Source organism: Triticum urartu, chromosome 4A (assembly GCF_056163025.1).
Source record: "Triticum urartu cultivar PI428250 chromosome 4A, HENAU_Tu73, whole genome shotgun sequence".
Classification (NCBI taxonomy): domain Eukaryota; kingdom Viridiplantae; phylum Streptophyta; class Magnoliopsida; order Poales; family Poaceae; genus Triticum; species Triticum urartu.
In genome coordinates, this window is record NC_141876.1 from 94,031,250 (window position 1) to 94,045,434 (window position 14,185).

Sequence of the window (14,185 nt, forward strand, 5' to 3'; positions counted from 1 at the left end):
GAAACCTACAGATTACTACAGACTGTTCTATTTTTGACAGATTCTGTTTTTCGTGTGTTGTTTGCTTATTTTGATGAATCTATGTCTAGTAATAGAGTTTATGAACCATAGAAAAGTTGGAATGCAATAGGTTTAACACCAATATAAATAAATAATGAGTTCATTACAGTACCTTGAAGTGGTGGTTTGTTTTCTTTTACTAATGGAGCTCACGAGTTTTCTGTTAAGTTTTGTGTTGTGAAGTTTTCAAGTTTTGAGTAAAGATTCGATGGACTATGGAACAAGGAGTGGAAAGAGCCTAATATTGGGGATTCCCAAGGCACCCCAAGGTAATATTCAAGGACAAACAAGAGCCTAAGCTTGGGGATGCCCCGGAAGGCATCCCCTCTTTTGTCTTCGTTCATCGGTAACTTTACTTGGAGCTATATTTTTATTCACCACATGATATGTGTTTTGCTTGGAGCGTCAATTTATTTTGTTAGTATTTGCTTGATGTTATTTATAAAAATGTTTTGCATCTTTTATTTCAATAAAAGTGTCATTGATGGCCTTTACTATGCCTATTTTACAAGTCTACATGTTGCAGTTTGAAAACAGAAAGTTTACCGCTGTTGCAAAAATTCCCTAGAAAAGTCAGAATGTGATAAAATGTTGAAACCTTTTGAATAATAAGCTCTGATAAATTTAACACAGTGGGAATTTTCTTTCATAATTTTTGGATCTAGGGAAGTATTGACCTTGCTGCATTCTTTACAGACTGTCCTGTTTAGGCAGATTGCTGTTATGTTTGCATTGTTTGCATATGTTTTGTTTATTTAATGATTCTATTTGAGGATAGGACTATTAAATATGCAGAGGCATTTAGTATGCAATGTTGAATAATAATTTTCGAGATTTGCTACAGTAGAGTATGATAAGGTTTTTGCATTGGTTTATACTAACTTATCTCACGAGTCCTTGTTGAGTTTTTGTGGATGAAGCTTTTGAGATTTAGGGAGACCGTGATATTAGAGGAATTAAGGAGACACAAAAGCTCAAGCTTGGGGATGCCCAAGGCATCCCAAGATAATATTTCAATAAGTCTCAAGTGTCTAAGCTTGGGGATGCCCCGATTGGCATCCCACCTTTGTTCTTCAACAACTATCGATTAGTATCGGTTGATTCTAAGTTTTTGCTTCTTCACATGATGTTTCCCATTCTTAGATGTCATTTTATTTTATTTTGCTTTCTGTTTGAATAAAGTATCAAGATCTGAAATTATTAAATGGGAGAGTCTTCACATAGCTAAATAATTATTTAACTACTCATTGATCTTCACTTATATCTTTCGGAGTAGTTTGTTATTCATTCACGTGCTTCAAATATATCCTATAAGTAAATGGTTGAATGAATTGAATATAATAAATCTGAAATTATATATGTTTCATATGCTTATCCCATGGGGAGTAATGACTTCACATATAAGAAGTAGAGGTGGTAAATTTATTGAAGGTTAGCAAACATTGTATTGGTCACTTGAACAATTCATGAAAGAATATTGAGGGAAGAGAGATTTCACATATAAATATACTATCTTGGACATCTTTTGTAATTGTGAGCACTCATTAAAATATGACATGTTAAAAGGTTGATGTTGGACAAGGAAGACAATGTAATGGGTTATGCTTTCTTATATCTGAAATAAAGGATATTGTCATGGATCATTCAACATGCTGAGCTTGCCTTTCCCCCTCATGCTAGCTAAATTCTTTGCACCAAGTAGAGATACTACTTGTGCTTCCAAACATCCCTTAAACCAGTATTGCCATGAGAGCCCACCATACCTACCTATGGATTGACCGATTGAGTAAGATCCTTCAAGCAAGTTATCATCGGTGCATGCAATAAAAATTGCTCTCTAAATATGTATGATCTATTAGTGTGGAAAAAATAAGCTTTATACGATCTTGTGATGTGGAAGCAATAAAAGCGAGAGACTGCATAATAAAGGTCCCTATCACCAATGGCAATATAAAGTGACTTTCTTTCGCATTAAGATTTTGTGCATCCAACTATAAAAGCGCATGGCAACCTCTGCTTCCCTCTGCGAAGGGCCTATCTTTTATTCTTGTCTTATACCTTATGCAAGTGTCATGGTGATCTTCACCTTTCCTTTTTACATTTTATCCTTTGGCAAGCACATTGTGTTGGAAAGATCCTTATATATAGGACTCATTTTCTGTACTCTTGGGAGTATGTACTCCCATCTTCAATATACCTCATATATGCATTGATTATACCCCTTATCATTCTCAATATACTTCATTAAATATTCTAAGATACCTCAATACAAGTTTTGTTGAAAAAAATATCATTTACGACCTACTTTTTGCAATATACCTTTTTCACGTACAAACAAATCAGTATATACGTAAACCTTTGAAAATATGAGGCACACATGATTTTTTTTCATGAAATCCATTTTAGGGTATCTAGTAATTATTAATGAAGTATATTAAAAATATTAATAAGCTATAAAAGATTCATCTATGTGGTATATGAGGAGCGAGAGTACGTACTCCCAGGAGTACACAACCATTTTCCTATATATATATATATATATATATATATATATATATATATATGTATGTATGTATGTATATCACGTGTAAGGCATCATGAACTATTATTGTTGACATTACCCTTGAGGTAAAAGGTTGGGAGGCGAATCTATAAGCCCCTATCTTTCTCTGTGTCTGATTAAAACTTTGAACCCATAAATATCATGTGAGTGTTAGCAATTGCGAAAGACTAAATGATAGTTGAGTATGTGAAGTTTGCTGAATCAAAGCTCTGACATAGACCCTTCCTGAAAATAAGATGAATTGTAATTGTTCAATGACTAATAACACGGTTTCTTAGTTTTCAAGAAAGTTTATGATCTATACTTTAACATGTGAATAGTTTGTTACTTGATCATGAGAAGTCCTATGAGTTGAGCTACTGTTATGATATATAATGATGCTAGAAAAGGTGATTGAAATTATCATTGATCAAACTTGTGCACCTGCTAGCATTCACACTTCAGAAATTCTTTCTTTTATCATTTACCTACTCGAGGACGAGCAGGAATTAAGCTTGGGGATGCTGATATGTCTCCAACTTATCTATAATTTATGAAGTATTCATGCTATTATATTATCTGTTTTGGATGCTTATGGGCTTTACTAAACACATTTATATTATTTTTGGGACTAACCTATTAACTGGAGGCCCAGCCCAAATTGTTGTTTTCTTGCCTACTTCAGTGTTTTGAAGAAAAGGAATATCAAACGGAGTCCAAACATAATGAAACCTTCGGCAGAGTTATTTTTGGAACGGAAGCAATCCAGGAGAGTTGGAGTAGACGTCGGGGAAGATTCGAGGAAGCCACGAGGCAGGGAGGCGCGCCCTACCCCCTGGGTGTGCCCCCCACCCTCGTGGGCCCTTCGTGGCTCCCCTAACTGACTTCTTTCGCCTATATATGTCCATATATCCTAAAAACATCGGGGAACAGAATAGATCGGGAGTTCCGCCGCCGCAAGCCTATGTAGCCATCAAAAACCAATCGGGACCCTGTTCCGACACCCTGCCGAAGGGGGAATCCCTCAATGGTGGCCATCTTCATCATCCCGGCGCTCTCCATGATGAGGAGGGAGTAGTTCACCCTCGGGGCTGAGGGTATGTACCAGTAGCTGTGTGTTTGATCTCTCTCTCTCTCTCGTGTTCTTGAGATGGTACGATCTTGATGTATCGCGAGCTTTGCTATTATAGTTGGATCTTATGATGTTTCTCCCCCTCTACTCTCTTGTAATGGATTGAGTTTTACCTTTGAAGTTATCTTATCAGATTGAGTCTTTAAGGATTTGAGAACACTTGATATATGTCTTGCCTGTATTTATCTGTGGTGACAATGGGATATCACATGATCCACTTGATGTTTGTTTTGGTGATCAACTTGTGAGTTCCATGACCTCATGAACTTATGCATATGGGTTGGCACACGTTTTCTTCTTGACTCTCCGGTAGAAACTTTGGGGCACTCTTTGAAGTTCTTTGTGTTGGTTGAATAGATGAATCTGAGATTGTGTGATGCATATCGTATAATCATACCCACGGATACTTGAGGTGACATTGGAGTATCTAGGTGAAATTAGGGTTTTGGTTGATTTGTGTCTTAAGGTGTTATTTTACTACGAACTCTAGGGCTGTTTGTGACACTTATAGGAATAGCCCAATGGATTGATCGGAAAGAATAACTTTGAGGTGGTTTCGTACCCTACCATAATCTCTTTGTTTGTTCTCCGCTATTAGTGACTTTGGAGTGACTATTTGTTGCATGTTGAGGGATAGTTATATAATCCAATTATGTTATTATTGTTGAGAGAACTTGCACTAGTGAAAGTATGAACTCTAGGCCTTGTTTCAACGCATTGAAATACCGTTTACGCTCAGTTTTATCATTAGTTACCTTTCTGTTTTTATATTTTCAGATTACAAAAACCTTTATCTACCATCCATATTGCACTTGTATCACCATCTCTTCGCCGAACTAGTGCACCTATACAATTTACCATTGTATTGGGTGTATTGGGGACACAAGAGACTCTTTGTTATTTGGTTGCAGGGTTGTTTGAGAGAGACCATCTTCATCCTACGCCTCCCATGGATTGATAAACCTTAGGTCATCCACTTGAGGGAAATTTGCTACTATCCTACAAACCTCTGCACTTGGAGGCCCAACAACGTCTACAAGAAGAAGGTTTTGTAGAAGACATCATGCATCATCCTGTGACTAACTCATTAGTCACATTGCTTGCAACACTCATAGTGATGTGCATTACCGAGAGGGCCCAGAGATACCTCTCCGATACACGAAGTGACAAATCCTAATCTCGATCTATGCCAACTCAACAAACACCATCGGAGACACCTATAGAGCATCTTTATAATCACCTAGTTATGTTGTGACGTTTGATAGCACACAAGGTGTTCCTCCGGTATTTGGGAGTTGCATAATCTCATAGTCTTAGGAACATGTATAAGTCATGAAGAAAGCAATAGCAATAAACTAAACAATCATAGTGCTATGCTAACGGATGGGTCTAGTCCATCACGTCATTCTCTAATGATGTGATCCCGTTGATCAAATGATAACACATGTCCATGGCTAGGAAACTTAACCATCTTTGATCAACGAGCTAGTCAAGTAGTGGCATACTAGGGACACTATGTTTGTCTATGTATTCACACATGTACTAAGTTTCCGGTTAATACAATTCTAGAATGAATAATAACCATTTATCATGATATAAGGAAATATAAATAAAAACTTTATTATTGCCTCTAGGGCATATTTCCTTCAGACACTTCACATATAAATACACTATCTTGGACATCTTTTGTAATTGTGAGCACTCATTAAAATATGACATGCTAAAAAGTTGATGTTGGACAAGGAAGACAACATAATAGGTTATGTTTTCTTATATCCGAATAGAAGTTATATTATCATGGATCATCCAACATGTTGAGCTTTCCTTTCCCTCTCATGCTAGCCAAATTGTTTGCACAAGGTAGAGATACTACTTGTGCTTCCAAACATCCATAAACCCAGTTTGGCCATGAGAGTCCACCATACCTACCTATGGATTGAGTAAGATCCTTCAAGTAAGTTGTCAGTGCAAGCAATAAAAATTTCCCTCTAAATATGTATGATCTATTAGTGTGAAGAAAATAAGCTTTATACGAACTTGTGATATGGAAGAAATAAAAGCGACGGACTGCATAATAAAGGTCCTTATCACAAGCGGCAATATAAAGTGACATTCTTTTGCATTAAGATTTTGTGAATCCAACCATAAAAGCGCATGACAACCTCTGCTTCCCTCTGTGAAGGGCCTATCTTTTACTTTTATCTTCTACCCTTATACAAGAGTCATGGTGATCATCACCTTTCCTTTTTACAATTTTTCCTTTGGCAAGCACTATGTGTTGGAGAGATCCGGATATATACATATATATATATATATCCACTTGGATGTAGGTTTTCATAAAGTATTATTGTTGACATTACCCTTGAGGTAAAAGGTTGGGAGGCGAAACTATAAGCCCTTATCTTTCTCTGTGTCTGATTGAAACTTTGTACCCATAAGTATCGCGTGAGTGTTAGCAATTGTGAAAGATTAAATGATAGTTGAGTATGTGGACTTGCTGAAAAGCTCTTTAATTGACTCTTTCCGATGTTATGATAAATTACAATTGCTTCAATGACTGAGATCATAGTTTGTTAGTTTTCAATGAAGTTTCCGATTCATACTCTATCTTGTGAATGAATTGCTACTTTAGCATAAGAAATTATATGGAATTATATGTTGTTGTCCTAAATATAATCATGATGCCCTCATGTCCGTATTTTATTTTATCGACACCTCTATCTCTAAACATGTGGACATATTTTTCGATATCGGCTTTCGCTTGAGGACAAGCAAGGTCTAAGCTTGGGGGAGTTGATACGTCCATTTTGCATCATGCTTTTATATTGATATTTATTGCATTATGGCATGTTATTACACTTTATATCACAATACTTATGCCTTTTCTCTTTTATTTTATCAGGTTTACATGAAGAGGGAGAATGCTGGCAGCTGGAATTCTGGACTAGTAAAGGAGCAAATATTAGAGACCTATTCTGTGCAACTCCAAAAGTCCAGAAACTTCACAGAGCATGTTTTTGGAATATATAAAAAATATTGGGCAAAGAAATACCAGAGGGGGGCACGAGCCAGCCACAATGGTGGAGGGCGCGCCCCCCGTCCTTGTGGGTCCCCTGGCAGGCCTCCGACGGCCATCTTCTGCTATATGGTATGTTTTGACCTAAAAAAATCAGAAGGAAGCTTTTGGGACGAAGCGTCACCGTCTCGAGGCGGAACCTGGGCAGAACCAATCTAGGGCTCTGGCAGAGCTGTTCTGCCGGGGAGACGTCCCGCCGGGAGGGGGAAATCGAAGCCATCATCATCACCAATGATCCTCTCATCAGGAGGGGGTCAATCTCCATAAACATCTTCACTAGCACCATCTCCTCTCAAACCCTAGGTCACTCTTGTATTCGATCTTTGTCCCAAAACCTTAGATTGGTACATGTGGGTTGCTAGTAGTGTTGATTACTCCTTGTAGCTGATGCTAGTTGGTTTATCTAGTGGAAGATTATATTTTTAGATCCTTAATGATAATTAATACTCCTCTGATCTGGATTATGAATATGTTTTGTGAGTAGTTACGTTTGTTCCTGAGGACATGGGAGAAGTCTTGTTATAAGTAATCATGTGAATTTGGTATTCGTTCGATATTTTGATGAGATGTATGTTGTCTCTCCTCTAGTGGTTTTATGTCAACGTCGACTACATGACACTTCACCATTATTTGGACCTAGAGGAAGGCATTGGGAAGTAATAAGTAGATTATGCGTTGCTAGATTGACAAAAGCTTAAACCCTAGTTTATGAGGTGCTTCGTAAGGGGCTGATTTGGATCCATATGTTTCATGCTATGGTTAGGTTTACCTTAATTCTTCTTTCGTAGTTGCGGATGCTTCTGAGAGGGGTTAATAATAAGTGGGATGCTTGTACAAGGAAGGGTAGCACCCAAGCACTAGCCCACACACATATCAAATTATCAAAGTAACGAACGTGAATCATATGAGCATGAAGAAAACTAACTAGACAACAATTCCCATGTGTCATTGGGAGCACTTTTCTTTATATAAGAGTTCGTCTAGGCTTGTACTTTGCTACAAAAAGGATTGGGCCACCTTGCTACACCTTAGTTACTTTATTTACTTGTTACCCATTGCGATTTATCTTATCACAAAACTAACTGTTACCGATAATTTCAGTGCTTGTAGAGAATACCTTGCTGAAAACCGCTTGTCATTTCCTTCTGCTCCTCATTGGGTTCAACATGAACCACGCTTGCAATCGCACTTGATGGCCACTAGCTGCTCCACGCACGAACAACAAGCACGGCGGCCCCGACAAAGATGCTCTCGCCCCTCTTCTCTTCCATGTGCCTCTATCCATGTCCCCTGATAGTTGCTGATTCGAGTAGCTCTATTGGTTAGAATTATTGATATTTAACGTCACAACGTAACAGGGTGATTATAAAGATGCTCTACAGGTGTATCCGATGGTGTTTGTTGAGTTGGCATAGATCAAGATTAGGATTTGTCACTCCATGTATCGGAGAGGTATCTCTGGGCCCTCTCGGTAATGCACATCACTATGAGCCTTGCAAGCAATGTGACCAATGAGTTAGTCATGGGTTGATGCATTACAGAACGAGTAAAGAGACTTGCCGGTAACGAGATCGAACTAGGTATATGATGATACCGACGATCGAATCTCGGGCAAGTAACATACCGATGACAAAGGGAACAACATATGTTGTTATTTGGTTTGACCGATAAAGATCTTCGTAGAATATGTAGGAACCAATATGAGCATCCAGGTTCCGCTATTAGTTATTGACCGGAGATGTGTCTCGGTCATGTCTACATAGTTCTCGAACCCGTAGGGTCCGCATGCTTAATGTTCGATGATGATATGTATTATGAGTTATGGATTTGATGTACCGAAGGTTTTTTGGAGTCCCAGATGAGATCACGGACATGACGAGGAGTCTCGAAATGTTGAGGCATAAATATTCATATATTGGAAGGCTACATTCGGACAACAGGATGGTTCGGGTCGTTTCAGATAAGTTTCGGAGTACCGGGGGTTACCGGAACCCCCTCCAGGAAGTTATTGGGCCTTATGGACCTAGTGGTGGAAGAGAGGAGGCATGCCAAGAGGTGGCGCCCCCCCCCTAGCCCAAACCGAATTAGACTAGGGCTAGGGGGCGCCTGAGGGAGTCCTGTACTAAGGGGTCCTCGGTCTTCCGACCTATTGGATATGGGTCGGACTGATGGGCTGTGAAGATGTGAGGACCGAACACTCTGCCCGTGTTCAGATGGGACTCTCTTTGGCGTGGAAGACAAGCTTGGCGACCAAATATGAATATTCCTTTCTCTGTAACCGACCTTGTGTAACCCTAGATCCCTCCTGTGTCTATATAAATCGGAGGGCTAGGTCTATAGATAGATCCTCATAATCATAGTCAGGCTAGACTTTTAGGGTTTAGCCATTACGATCTCGTGGTAGATCAACTCTTGTAATACTCATATTCATCAAGATCAATCAAGCAGGAAGTAGGGTATTACCTCCATAGAGAGGGCCCGAACCTGGGTAAACATTGTGTCCCCCGTCTCCTGTTACCATCGATCCTATACGCACAGTTCGGGACCCCCTACCCGAGATCCGCAGGTTTTGACACCGACATTGGTGCTTTCATTGAGAGTTCCACTGTGCCATCCCCAAAAGGTTCGATGGCTCCTTCAATCATCTACAATGATGTTGTCCAAGGGGAAGTCTTCCTCCCTGGACAGATCTTCATGTTCGGCGGCTTCGCACTGCGGGCCAACTCGCTTGGCCATCTGGAGCAGATTGAAAGCTACGCCCCTGGCCACCAGGACAGATTTGGAAGCTTGAACTACGTCGCAGACATCCGTGGAAACTTGATCTTCGACGGATTCGAGACCACGGAAGCCGCTCCCTTCCACCACGATGAACATGACCTAAATCTGTCATTGGTCCATATGCAGGACATAGTACCTGTAGCTGCTCTAGCCATAGATCCGGAGCAGATTGCACCATACGAAGACGGGAAGCTCAACCCCGCCATGGAAGCCGCGGACTCAACGGCGTTAGAGCCACATAAAGACTCAACTTCAAGTGACATCTATGTCACCGGAACTACGGACTCGCTCAGGCTACAGGTTCCAAACTATGCGTGTCCGCGCATATCGAGCATGATCGGTCATCGATCACCGAATTCAGTGCCGCGGACATCTTCCAGCATTCGCCTCTTGGCGACACTAAACTCGTTAAGAGCACTATCCTTAGCGGGGGGCTCACAGCCGAACTGTATCCGGTTCGAACTGGAGATTGATAACGGAGAATTTTGCTTCCCACCCACCGCCACTTCATACACACTGTCGAAGACTTAACTGACATGCTCGCCTACGTCCCCGAAGACATCGACGGCATGGACGACGATGTCGATAAGGAGCTGGGCCAAGACCCGCCATTTCCCGAACACTGGACAGCCACCTCTTCCTACGACGTATACATGGTGGATACACCTAAGAGAACTAACGACGACCAAAAAGAAGATCCAGTTGAGGACAAACCACCTGTGATACAACCAAAACGCCGGCGTCAGTGGCGCCACTCTAAGTCGCGTCATGAAATAGATGGAGATGCTGGCACAGGGGAAAATAACACTTTGGAGGGTGCCGAAAACAACAAAGACCACGTCAATGCAACTGATGCACAAAACGAACAGGAAGACGGGCAAGTTAGCCGTGATGGACAGGCCACGCACGAAGACTCGGAGGACAGTCATTATCATCCGCTTTCCAAGGATGAGGCGAGCCTCGGCAGCGAGGATTTCACCATGCCCGAGGAACCTCAGGAGCAGGAGCGCTTTAAACGCCGGCTAATAGCCACTGCAAGGAGCCTGAAAAAGAAGCAGCAGCAGCTTCAAGCTGACGAAGATCTGCTCAACGACAGATGGACTGATGTCCTGGCAGCCGAAGAACACGGCCTCAATCACCCAGCCAAAAGCTACCTAAAGCGCAAATTACTGCCTCAGTTCAACGATGAGGTGTCGGAGCACATACCATCATTGCGCAATGCGGCTGACCGACCACCACGTGGTCAGGATAAAGCGGCAACACAAGCCGAACACCAGCCAGCCCCGCCTCATCATAAATGCAGGGGCAAAACAGTTCGAGGTCATCCATATGACCTTCAACAAGACCTAGACAATAGAACAGGGCATACCAGATCGATCTACGGATCGCAAGGACATGCCTCGACACGCAACAACGGCTATCTAGTCGGACGTAATAAGCCTAGTCACTCTCGGGCCGAAAACCGCAGACTGACTCCATCGGAGCTATGTCACAATGTGGCCCAACATAGAGGCGCCGCACACCCTCTTTGCTTCAGTAATGGAGCACAAATTCCCCGAAGGGTTTAAACCCATAAATATAGAATCATATGATGGGATAACTGATCATGTGGTATGGATTGAGGATTTCCTTCTCCATATCCAAATGGCCCGTGGCGATGACTTTCATGCCATCAAATACCTCCCATTAAAACTCAAAGGTCCAGCTCGGCACTGGTTAAACAGTCTGCCTGAAAATTCTATTGGCAGCTGGGAGGATTTGGAAGACGCCTTCCGCGACAACTTCCAAGGCACACATGTCCGGCTGCCAAACACCGATGACTTAAGACATATAGTTCAACCGCCCGGAGAATCAGCCAGGAAGCTCCGGACTAGGTTCTTAGTTAAAAAGAACCAAATTGTCGATTGTCCGGACGGGGAAGCCCTAGCAACCTTCAAACAAAGCATGCGGGACGAGTGGCTTTCCCGCCACATCAGTCAAGAAAAACCAAAATCCATTTCAGCCCTTACCGCTCTGATGACCTGACTTTTGCGTGGGAGAAGACAGCTGGCTGGCTCGTAGAAGCAACAGCGCCAACGATCCGGGCACTTCCGATGTCCGAAACGGCAGTGGCAAACCTCGACGCAACAAACACAAACGTCGCAATGACAACGAAAGAACGTGCGAGACAGCGGTCAACACCGGATTCAGCGGCCCCAAACCCGGTCAACCGAAAAAGGCATTCAAGGCAAATAGAGACGAGCCATCCACCTTATACAGGATATTGGATTGACCCTGCCAGATTCATGGCAACCCCAATAAGCCAGCCAATCACACCAACAGAAGTTGTTGGGTCTTCAAACAGGCCAGCAGGCTCAACACCGAACATAAGGGGAAAAGACCGCCCAGTGATAGCGATGAAAAAGAGGTTCACCAACTAAATACCGGGGGTCGGAAGCAATTCCCCCTGAGGTAAAAATGGTGAACATGGTATACATGACACACGCCCCTGCAGAGGAGCATGAGACGTACTCCCTCCAGACTGAGGATCACACTATGTTCCCTCCAGCCGGAGTACAAGTCGGCCTTATTAAACCGCATACCTTGTCGGCCATAAAGTCGCCGGTCTCCATTCGGCAGGACCGATCAATTACGGAGCTGGACTAGCAGTTCGGCCTCCGTCGTCCACCTCATACACCTGCGAAATCTATACCACGCATACATAACTATGCACTTAAAATACCATGGGCGTAGGCGGAGGCATAATATGGACGGGCCTAGAAGTACTTCTATAGCCCCTTTCTTTTCAATTCTTTTCTCACGACTTTTTCTTTTTTCATTATACTTTATCATAGGTGACTCGTAGGCTGGTCATCTCACTGACTCCATCGGAGTTCTGATTTGTACATTCATCCAAAAGTAACTCCCTTCAAGGAGCCCCTTCATCGAGGAAAGTCGGCATAGACGTGCGGCAGGAGGTCCAAAACAACTTTTTAGACCGTACTCTATTTTGTGAGCCTGTAAAGTGCCTTCTACCACAACCGTCGACCCTTGGCATGTCAAATATCCAGGGTCGTGGCGTTATTATATACAAAACAATGATTGGCATGTCATTCAAGTTCAGGTGAATATAATCTATATCCCATATTCACTTTTCTCTAAAACTGTATTTTGCTCCTTGTGTTATTTCACACGCCCCGCCAGGGGCTCGATATGGGAACAAACTAAACTGCCAATAAGTCCGAACAGCTTTATAGCATACTTCGGCGACGCGAGTTTGGCCTTATATGCATCAGCTCCGAATCATGTCTTGGGTCAATAGTTGGGTTGCCCGGCTCATGTGCGTGCTACCTTATGTTCCGCTCTATCGGCTAAGGTAGTAAAGGGAGAACTACTGCGATTGTGCCCTGGTTTACCCAGGTGAGCACCTCAGTAGAGAAAGCCAAAAACTGACTGTCATGATGCGACGAGAGCTGGTCAACCACTCGACGACTTATCGGAATCTTTCGCGATTCCCTTCGTATTACACGAAGGACCTTTCTTTAGGTCATACATGTGAACGCACCACATTGGGATAACAGCGTACATACCAGGGTTTATATCGTAAACTCACCATAAAACTCCTATGGCTAAGTGAAAGTGTTAATGCCCTATAGTACGATTGCCTCGTTCACCGCATTGACACCTCCTTCATGGACCAAGATGTTGGGTTAAGAGTGATCATGTGCTTTTCCGAACACCCCATTATTTCCCACGTGGAGGCTGAAGCCGATGACTGGAAAACTTTCAGATTATGCAAAAATGGCCGCACAGGAGGAACCATAAGCTTTTAAGCAAAAATCATAATGTTATCATCATATTGTCTTTTACAATTCCATACATTTCATTCAAATATCATATCTTTTGAGCACTAACCCTCTATCAAGCGGGCACCCTCTAAGACGTCCTCGAAATAATGTTTGGGTGCGTGATGGTCCTTACCCTTGGGGGGACTTCTCACTACAACGTCAGTGGCCTTCATCTTGGCCCAGTATGTTTTGACACGGGCAAAGGCCATCCATGCACCTTCAATGCATGTTGAACGCTTAACGGCTTCGATACGCGGCACCGCATCCACAAGTCGCTGCACCAAACCAAAGTAACTATTCGGAATGGGCTCAGTAGGCCACATCTGGACAATGACGTCCTTCATGGCGGAACCAGATATCCTATCGAGCTCGGCCCACTGGGCCATCTGATCATTTATTAACAACTGACGCTTTGGCGCGCCGAACTGTGACCAAAAAAGCTTCTCTGTGGCACACCCTTCCTGCACTTGGTAAAATTGCGACGCATCGGAGGCACTCTTCGGTAGGTCCAAAAAGGTGTCCAGAGAACTCCACATTTGGTTAAGCGGAGAATACTTCGGATCTCCGAACTTCGTCTGTAACAAGAAAGACTTACCATCCGCTATCTCCCCAGCTTGTCGGAACTCTTCCCGAGCCGCTCTAGACTCAGACCGTGCTTCTTTCGCCTCTTGTAAGACCTTGTAGAGATCGGCCGCTTTGGCCTTGTTATCCTTCTCAAGGAATTCGCATTGGACGGTGGCCTCCTCTAGCTTGCGCTCCATGGTAGTCAT